Below are 10,795 nucleotides of genomic sequence, written 5' to 3'. Positions count from 1 at the left end.
CCAGGAGTGGAGAGCACTTTGTCTGAGGTCTAGCCTGCACTGTATGCAAACAGGCATAGAAGACTTGGAATGATTGATGAAAGCCAGTCTTGGAGAATAAAGAAAAGACCGTTGGGTGAAAAGGGGGGGTATCAAAAAAGATTGCACATGGAGTGACTTATTTTATGGGGGTCACAAAGGGTTTACACTTAGGCCAGTCATTAAACATTGATTTAAAGTATTAGATAGCTATTATTTACCAAGAGCAGATGTTTAGGAAGTTATTTTTAATCAACTGCATGATTAATATTTTTTTGCTGCTCCTTTGTGTCTTAATTAAAGCAGATGAAAAATGTCTTGTGTGTTTGATATTGACACCACTGATTCTGGGGATTTGTTCTCATAGTCCATAGTCAGCTGAGTATTTTATAAGCTTAAGTCTTTAAATATAAACTTGAAAGGCTCCCAGAGTAAATGGTTTTTAAACAAAGTAAAAAACTGCTTTACAAAATGAGCAATTTGGGGGAGGGGCATTTTAATTTATAGTATATAAATTATAAACTTCATATTTTATCTCTGAGCTAGAAAAAAATAGTCTAGAAACAATGGATGGTTCTTTGTAGGCTTAGAAATAATTTCCTAGAATACAACTTGGGTCATTTTTTGTCTGTATATTGTAACAAGGGAAGCCTTGTGTTCCCTTTCCTCCTGGGAATGCACGCTCCTGCGTGGGAGGAGAAAGCTGCTTTCCCATTTCTCCTACTCTTTGTGGCTGCCATGGCGGCTGGTGCAGGGAGACTGCAGCACAGGGACAGAATGGGGCTTTTGTTTTTTGTTTTTTAATTTGAGAACTATGATGTGCCATTTACACACCTAGGAAAGGTGCTAGGAATAAATATACCTGTACAAACAGAAGCTACTAATTCTGGATTTGGGGAATGAGAGGAGAGGCTTTAGGTGGGTTGGTGTTTCAGCTGTATCTTGAGGCACCAGTAATTTTCTAATTAGGGAAGCGTAAGGGAAGAACATTCTAGACTGAGCACAGCCTAAGCAAAGGCATGGAGGTGGGAGTGGGTGTTTGACTTGAGGAATATTCTAGAGCTTTTTTGCAGTTGGAACATAGAGTACAGGGAAGAAAGAGTACAATGAAACATGAGGCCAAGAAGATAAGTTTGGGATTGGGTCATGAATGCATTGGATAATTAGCCTGAAGAATTTGAATTTGATCCTGCCAGCAATGGCGAAATCAGTGAAGGCTCGTGTAAGGATTAGAGTGGCCTGCTCTGACCTGTTTAGGATGGAAACCCGGTAGCCACATGGGGGATGGGTGGCGTTGGGGAGAGAAGGGAGGCAGGGAGACTGTTGGCAATGGGGTGAGGGGTTGGGGATGGAACTTTCTTGAATGAGCAGGAAGAGAGATGGGAGAAAAAATTTAAAACAGACCAGCATCCACACATATCAGTTGATTGATTCAATGAACCTTTATGGAACACTTGCCACATTCTAGGCACTGTGTGCAGTTGAGGTTACAAAGATAAAGAGGATAGGATGTCCGCTCTTGAGAACTTACCACTGACTGAGTCAAACACAGTTAACCTTCACCATGTACCATGACATGGTGTGTGCTTTTCCAGAGGGGGCTATACAGTGCGAGGGTTGCCTCGGGCACTGGGGAAGGGAAAGGGACATTTAACCTGGGTCTTAAAGAATGGTGGTGAGCAGATTATGTCTTTAGGTTGCTTATTAAAAATGGTTTCCATTCCTCTGGGGACAAAGACTGATCTTTACTGTGGCACTAAAGCCCCTGCTTGTCCTGGCCCATTCGTTGCCCCAGCCTCTGTTCCACAATCTCTTCTTTGCTGTCCTGCTCTGCTGCTTCCAATCCCTTGGAGGCACCACACTCTCTCCTGACACAGAAAATTTGCCTTTGCCTTTGTCTGGAGCTCACTGTCCTCTCCCAAATTCCGGCTGAATCTGCCTTCCTTGAGGAAGTCTTTCCTGAGTCTTCAGATTCAGTCAGACTTCTGGTATGTATGTACTCTCTTTAGCACCTCGTACTTTTCATAGCACTTTATCAAAGTCATAAATTTGCATCTATGTGGTCCTTTGTTTCACGAATGTCTGCTCACCGTTGTGTCTTCAGTGTTGCACAGTACCTGGCACATAGAATGTTCTCAATAAATATATATTGACTGACTACTGGAGTAAAATAGCTAAAGAAGGAATGTGATATGGTTTGGCTCTGTGTCCGCAACCAAACCTCATGTCGAATTATAATCCCCAGTGTTGGAGGTAAGGCCTAGTGGGAGGTGATTGGATTATGAGGATAGTTTCTAATGGTTTAGCACCATCCCCCAGTGCTGTCTCGAGATAAAAGTTCTCAAGAAATCTGGTCGTTTAAAAGTTTTTAACACCTCATTCTTCACTCTCTCTTCCTCCTTCTCTGGCCATGTAAGATGCGCCTGCTTCTCCTTCACTTTCCACCATGGTTGTAAGTTTCCTGAGGCCTCCCCAGCCATGCTGCCTGTACAGCCTGCAGAACTGTGAGTCAATTAAACTTCTTTTCTTTGTAAATTACCCAGTCTCAAGTAGTTCTTTATGGCAATGTGAGAACAACTAATACAGAAGGGTATTTCAGAAATAGGGAACAGCATGAGCAAAGGGGCCGTGGCTTATTTTGAAGATATTCTGGGAACAACAAGTGGCTGGCTTATGGAGGGGGGCTAAAGATGAGGACAAAAGATAAGGCTGGAAAAGTATGTTGGGTACCTAGAAAGAACCTTCCATGCCATGCTAAGGACACCTTGTTCTTCTCCCATTAGAGACTGCACTAAAATTGTTGGCTTGACTGAGTTAGAGTATAAGCTCCTTGAGGGTAGGTGATGGGTGCACCAAAATCTTAGAAATCCCCACTAAAGAACTTATCCATGTAACCAAAACCACTTGCTCCCAAAACTATAAAAAAAAAAAAAAAGAATGCAATATGCTACTCAAGGCAGCTGACTACTATATAAGACCACACAGTTTTTCTTTTCATTTTAAATATACTTTAATCCATTTTTTTTTTTTTTTTGGTATTTAAAGCAAGTAAAATGACAACAGTCACTCGGGGTTTGTTCACTGCCTATAAATATGCAGTAATGGTCTGGATCTGGAATAAGTTAACTGGATGGAATATTTTCCTAATTTTTCGTTCCTTAAAGCTTTTCTCTTCTTAGACTTCTGAATCATTCATTTCTTCATTGAGAAAACCACTCTCCAGAAGGCAGGATGGAAACAGCGTGTGGTTGGGCCCCATTAGGCTGTGGGATGACAGCAGAGGGTCTGGTGGCTTAAACTAACGCAAGCGGGATGACACAAACTGAACTTGAAGGGGCTGGGGACTTGTTTGACGGAACTGGAGATATTGTGGATGCAGGAGGACCTTGTTACAGATAGAGACTAGATGAGATTGAGGGACACATTATTGACAGAGACGAAGACAAATGGGGAAATGGCATGGGACCAAGGGTGATGTACAGTGCTTTCCAGTTCTCAAGTTTTCATCTCTTCAGACCCATGCTCTCTCATCACCACCACCTGGAGCACCAACCTCCAACATTTCCAGAGAGAGAGAGAGAAAGAGAGAGAGGGATTACAAGAGGTTCATGTGATTATGGGGACTGTCTAAGCAAGTCAGAAATTCACAGTGCAGGGAATCAGGATGGAGAAGGTCATGGGCAACCTTGAATCCACAGACAAGGGCTGAAGTTGTTGTCCACTGACAGATAGGAAGAGAAGATCATGAACAGGATGGAACTCCATAGGCACTGGCCAGAGCTGTGGTCCACAGGTGGAATTTCTTCTCTTCCAGCCTGCCTATTCAGTGAATACGTGACTTATGTGGCATGTGTGGGATGAAAACAGGAAAAGATCCTGGACAGGAGTCAGGAGACCTGGCCTTGAATTGCCTCCACATTTCTGTGGCATATTCACCTATTGTGGCCTCATTTTCTCTGATAGGAGAAGTGGTGGATTCAATGGTCTCTATCAACAAATTTTCCAAGTCTGATAATTCTGCATGAACTAGAAGAACTTGGGTATTTCCGCTTGGGTGGAAGAGAAAGAGATTGTGACCTGTCTAAAGGTGGCAGGATCCATCTGAAGGACAGTTGAGAAAAAGCCTTAATGTTTTCAAAAGTATCAAAACAGTGACTGAAGGAGGAGAGGAAACAAGAATTTCAAAGCTCATCCACAGATGGGCCTGGTGGGACAGGGAGTCATCAGTAGGAGAAGGCAGGGGAGCAGGGCCAGGACTAGAGTGAAGCTACATCCACATCACCAGGGTGACAATACAGACCCCAAGGCCCCCATTCAGAGGAGTTATGCTTTGGTAAGTTTCAGATAGGGCACTCTAGGGCACACAATTTAAGGAGGCCTCACTCTTAGACTATTCAAGTGCTGGCAGTGAGTACCTAGTGAGTACTTGCTAGTGAGTACCTCCTTTAATTCTGCATCTAGGCTCCTGCCTTATCCTAGAGTGGTTATTCTGCACAAACCAGAGAAATGGCTAGGGCAAACCAGAATAGATTATCTAGAATAGAAGGGCATAGCAGTGAGAAAGAGAAGAGAAACTTTTTTAAAAAATTATACTTTAAGTTCTGGGATACATGTGCAGAATGTGGACGTTTGTTACATAGGTATACATGTGTCATGGTGGTTTGCTGCACCCATTAACCTGTCATCTACATTAGGCATTCTCCGAATGCTATCCCTCCTCTAGCCCCCTACCCCGACAGGCCCCAGTGTGTGATGTTCCCATTCCTGTGTCCATGTGTTCTTATTGTTCAACTCCCTCTTATGCGTGAGAATCCGTGGTGGTTGGTTTTCTGTTCCTGTGTTAGTTTGCTGAGAATGATGATTTCCAGCTTCATCCATGTCCCTGCAAAGGACATGAGCTCATCCTTTTTTATGGCTGCATAGTATTCCATGGTGTACATGTGCCACATTTTCTTTATGCAGTCTATCATTGATGGGCATTTCAGTTGGTTCCAAGTCTTTGCTATAGTGAATAGTGCTGCAATAAACATACGTGTGCATGTGTCTTTATAGTAGAACAATTTATCACCCTTTGGGTATATACCCAGTAATGGGATTGCTGGGTCAATGGTATTTCTAGTTCTAGATCCTTGAGGAATCACCACACTGTCTTCCACAATGGTTGAAATAATTTACACTCCCACTAACACTGTAAAAGTGTTCCTATTTCTCCACATCCTCTCCAGCACCTGTTGTTTCCTGAGTTTTTAATGATCGCCATTCTAACTGGTGTGAGATGGTATCCCATTGTGGTTTTGATTTGTATTTCTCTAATGACCCGTGATGATGAGCATTTTTTCATGTTTGTTGGCTGCATAGATGTCTTCTTTTAAGAAGTGTCTGTTCATATCCTTCACCCACCTTTTGATGGGGTTGTTTTTTTCTTGTAAATTTGTTTAAGTTCCTTGTAGATTCTGGATATTAGCCCTTTGTCAGATGGGTAGATTGCAAAAATTTTCTCCCATTCTGTAGGTTGCCTGTTCACTCTGATGGTAGTTTCTTCTGCTGTGCAGAAGCTCTTTAGTTTAATTAGATCCCATATGTCAATTTTGGCTTTTGTTGCCCTTGATTTTGGCATTTTAGTCATGAAGTCTTTGTCCATGCCTATGTCCTGAATGCTATTGCCTAGGTTTTCTTCTAGGTTTTTTATGGTTTTGGGTACATTTAAGTCTTTAATCCACCTTGAGTTAATTTTTGTATAAGGTGTGAGGAAGGGGTCCAGTTTCAGTTTTCTGCATATGGCTAGCCAGTTTTCCCAACACCATTTATTAAATAGGGAATCTTTTCCTCATTTCTTGTTTTTGTCAGGTTTGTCAAAGATCAGATGGTTGTAGATGTGTGATGTTATTTCTGAGGCCTCTGTTCTGTTCCATCAGTCTATATATCTGTTTTGGTACCAGTAACATGCTGTTTTGGTTACTGCAGCCTTGTAGTATAGTTTGAAATCAGGTAGTGTGATGCCTCCAGCTTTGTTATTTTTGCTTAGGATTTTCTTGGCTATGTGGGCTCTTTTTTGGTTCCATATGAAATTTAAAGTCATTTTTTCTAATTCTGTGAAGAAAGTCAATGGTAGCTTGATAGGGATAGCATTGAATTGGGTAGTCAGGAAGAAAGAAACCACCTCTGGTTAATCTAAAATCTGCTCTTGAAGGAGAGCAGAGCTGGTTTCAGCAGCTGCTGATCTCCCTGTAATTGTGAGTATTTCACTGTCACGCAACACCAGAGTCATCTCTCACACTATTCAAACATGACTTACAGAGGCTCAGGGCAACTGAGCTACCTTTTTCCAGAAGTGGGACTCTTGCAGAGAGAAGAGGGCCAGCGAGAGTCCCTAGGGGCTGTGCCAACCAGGGTGATGGAAAAGATGGAGAGCTGTGTGCTTAATCATTTAGTCCTGCTTTCACTTACCTCTTTCTTATCCCAGGGGAAAAAAATGTCATTGTGGGGTAAAGGTGTACTTAATGATCTTGTCTTGTAAAGTGATTTCTACTCATCTGTTATTTTATTTTATAAATATTTATTGAATATCCAATGTGGTAGTTACTAGTGCTCTTCACCAAGTATTTCTGGCTCTGTGCTTCATTGCATATTGTAGAATTGCATTTTCATGTTCTCCTCATGGTTGGGCAGAGGCATGTAACATCTTGGGCTAATGAACTGTAAGTGACCAGAGCATTTAATTTCCAGTGTGAAGCCCTCAAGAACCCTCTTTCTTTCAGCCATTGTGACCAGTAACATTTCAGATGGAGGCTACTCTATTGTCTTGGGTTCTTAATTGAGGATATGTGGACAAAAGTCCCCAGCTTGATCCCTGTGAACCTGAAGCATAAGTAAGAAATAAACCTTTGTTGTTTTAAGCCACTGCAACCTGGGAGGTGCTCCGTGCTGCAGCATAACCTGGCCTATCCTGGCCTATATGCCTACTATGTACCAGATTGTGCTGGACACTGGGGACATAATGCCTCACTCCAACACAATGGATCTCTTTGGGTAGAATTTTGGCTGTGTGGCAGCTGATGGAGAAACACAGTTCTTTTCGCAAAGATGACGTGTCTGTCCAAGGTGATGGCATGCCATGTACCATGGAAAGGTACTCAGGGTAACTGATAATTTTAAAAATAGCTATTTTGTGACACAACTTTCCCTCCTCCAATTCGTGCTGCTGCTACTAGGCCTAAAGAAGACTGAGAGGCTTAGCTGAGATAGTGCTTCCCCAGAATCACCAGGGTAAAAACAGACACAAGGACCCCCATTTAGAGGGGTGATGTTTCAGGGAGTTTCAGATAGGGCCAAGGGATGAGTGTTTTAGTAACAAGCTTCCCAGGGGATTCCAGTGAACCACCCAGGGTTAAGAGCGATTGGCCTGGGGGCCAAAACTGTAAGGAAAAAGATCAGTCATGTTGCCTGATGCTTTGTTGGGTATCTTCAATAGGAAAAACCAAGTCCAGAGCAAACTCAGGGTTCACTGGCGAGGGCTTGCCCTGGAAAATTTGGAAATAAGCTTGTCTCAGCCTTCCTTTCCCTGGTGAGCTTCTGTCATTCCTCTGCCAGCCCTTTCCAAACCCTGTCCCACCAGCAGAACCTGACTTCTGAGCCACTCCTTCAGGGCCTGGTTAGGTACTGTCAGCCTGCAGATTCTACCATACGCTATTCCCGGGGTTAGTGTTTCAGTATGGTCACTGTAAACCATGACCTCAGCATGACATTGTGGAACTCAGGGCTGCTGATTCTACTTGGGCCCACACTATCTACTTTTACCACCTATCCTCTCAGGTCACTCCTGTTGGTGTATTTGTTTGTCATCTCAACTGGATTATAAACTCCTTTGAGAACAGGGACTATAATGTATTCATATTTGCCATGTCTTTATTCATCTCTGGATAATTGACAGTTAGCTGTATTTTGTTTTAATCATTGTTTTGGAGTCTTTAGTGATCTCTTTCCATTTTTATTATCCAGGTTAATAGAGATTAATAGGATAACTTATGTTATACTGGAAACCAAAGGTCTGAATAGAGCCTCCTCCAGAATGATTAAATCACAGCCAGCCTGATGGGGATGAGAATGGCCGGGGCTGGGGGCTAAGTTAGGGAGTATGCTGGCTGCCAAGACTTGCGTAAAAGTGATATGAGCTCTCCCCACTAAGCACCTAAGGCACTACCAGCCTTCTTGAGGGAGAATCTAGATGAAAGGGGCAGATGGGAGGACCAAACTGGTCAAGAACTAAGCTGCTATATTCTCTCTCCATTCCAAGATGTCTGAATAGGAACAGCTCCGGTCTGCAGCTCCCAGTGTGATCGATGCAGAAGATGGGTGATTTCTGCATTTCCAACTGAGGTACCTGGTTCATCTTACTGAGACTGATTGGACAGTGGGTGCAGCCCATGGAGGGTGAATCAAAGCAGGGCGGGGCATTGCCTTACCCGGGAAGCACAAGGGGTCAGGGTATTTCCCTTTCCTAGCCAAGGGAAGCTATGACAGACTGTACCTGGAAAAATGGGGCAGTCCTGCCCAAATACTGCACTTTTCCAACTATCTTAGCAAACGGCACACCAGGAGATTATATCCCACGCCTGACTTGGTGGGTCCCACGCCCACGAAGCCTTGCTCACTGCAAGCGCAGCAGTCTGAGATCAACCTGCGAGGCAGCAGGCTGGCAGGGGGAGGGGCGTCTGCCATTGCTGAGGCTTGAGTAGCTAAACAAAGCGGCCAGGCAATCTTGAACTGGGTGGAGCCAACTGCAGCTCACCAAGGCCTGCTGCCTCTGTAGACTCCACCTCCTGGAGCAGGGCATAGCTGAACAAAAGGCAGCAGAAACTTCTGCAGACTTAAACATCCCTGTCTGACAGCTCTGAAGAGAGGAGTGGTTCTTCCAGCATGGTGTTTGAGCTCTGAGAATGGACAGACTGCCTCCTCACATGGGTCCCTGACCCCCATGTAGCCTAATTGAGAGATACCTCCCAGTAGGGGCCGACTGATACCTCATACAGGCAGGTGCCCCTCTGGGATGAAGCATCCAGAGGAAGGATCAGGCAGCAATATTTGCTGTTCTGTAGCTTCCGCTGGTGATACGCAGGCAAACAGGGTCTGGAGTGGCCCTCCAGCAAACTCCAACAGACCTGCGGCTGAGGGACTTGACTGTTAGAAGGAAAACTAACAAACAGAAAGAAATAGCATCAACATCAACAAAAAGGACATCCACACCAAAACCCCATCTGTAGGTCACCAACATCAAAGACCAAATGTAGATAAAACCACAAAGATGGGGAGAAACCAGAGCAGAAAAGCTGAAAATTCTAAAAACCAGAGCACTTCTTCTACTCCAAAGGATCACAGATCCTTACCAGCAATGGAACAAAGCTGGATGGAGAATGACTTTGACAAGTTGACAGAAGTAGGCTTTAGAAGGTTGGTAATAAGAAACTTCTCTGAGCTAAAGGAGAATGTTCGAACCCATCACAAGGAAGCTAAAAACCTTGATAAAAGATTAGATGAATGGCTAACTAGAATAAACAGTGTAGAGAAGACCATAAATGACCTGATGGAGCTGAAAACCATGGCATGAGAACTACGTGATGCATGCACAAGCTTCAATAGCCAATTTGATCAAGTGGAAGAAAGGATATCAGTGATTGAAGATCAAATTAATGAAATGAAGTGAGAAGAGAAGTTTAGAGAAAAAAGAGTAAAAAGAAATGAACAAAGCCTCCAAGAAATATGGGACTATATGAAAAGACAAAATCTACATTTGATTGGTGTAGCTGAAAGTGATGGGGAGAATAGAACCAAGTTGGAAAACACTCATCAGGATATTATCCAGGAGAACTTCCCCAACCTAGCAAGGCAGGCCAACATTCAAATTTAGGAAATACAGAGAACACCACAAAGACACTCCTCAAGAAGAGCAACCCCAAGACACATAATTGTCAGATTTACCAAGGTTGAAATGAAGGAAAAAATGTTAAGGGCAGCCAGAGAGAAATGTTGGGTTACCCACAAAGGGAAACCTATCAGACTAACAGCAGCTCTCTCTGCAGAAACTCTACAAGCCAGAAGAGAGTGGGAGCCAAGATTCAACATTCTTAAAGAAAAGAATTTTCAACTCAGAATTTCGTATCCAGTCAAACTAAGCTTCATAAGTGAAGGAGAAATAAAATCCTTTACAGACAAGCAAATGCTGAGAGATTTTGTCACCACTAGGCCTGCCCTACAAGAGTTCCTGAAGGAAGCACTAAACATGGAAAGGAACAACTTGTACCAGCCACTGCAAAAACATGCCAAATTGTAAAGACCATCAATACTAGGAAGAAACTGCATCAACTAAAGGGCAAAATAACCAGCTAACATCATAATGACAGGATCAGATTCACACATAACAATATTGACCTTAAATGTAAATGGCCTAAATACCCCAATTAAAAGACACAGACTAGCAAATTGGATAAAGAGTCAAGACCTCATCGTGTGCTGTATTCAGGAGACCTGTCTCACATGCAGAGACACACATAGGCTCAAAATAAAGGGATGGAGGAAGATCTACTAAGCAAATGGAAAGCAAAACAAAAAACAAAAAACAAAAAAAACAGGGGTTGCAATCCTAGTCTCTGATAAAACATACTTTAAACCAAGAAAGATTAAAAGAGACAAAGCTATTACATAACAGTAAAGGGATCAATTCAACAAGAAGAGTTAACTATCCTAAATATATATGCACCCAATACAGGAGCACCCAGATTCA

Source organism: Colobus angolensis, unplaced genomic scaffold (assembly GCF_000951035.1).
Source record: "Colobus angolensis palliatus isolate OR3802 unplaced genomic scaffold, Cang.pa_1.0 Scaffold7, whole genome shotgun sequence".
Lineage (NCBI taxonomy): Eukaryota > Metazoa > Chordata > Mammalia > Primates > Cercopithecidae > Colobus > Colobus angolensis.
Note: the sequence above shows the minus strand (reverse complement) of the source record.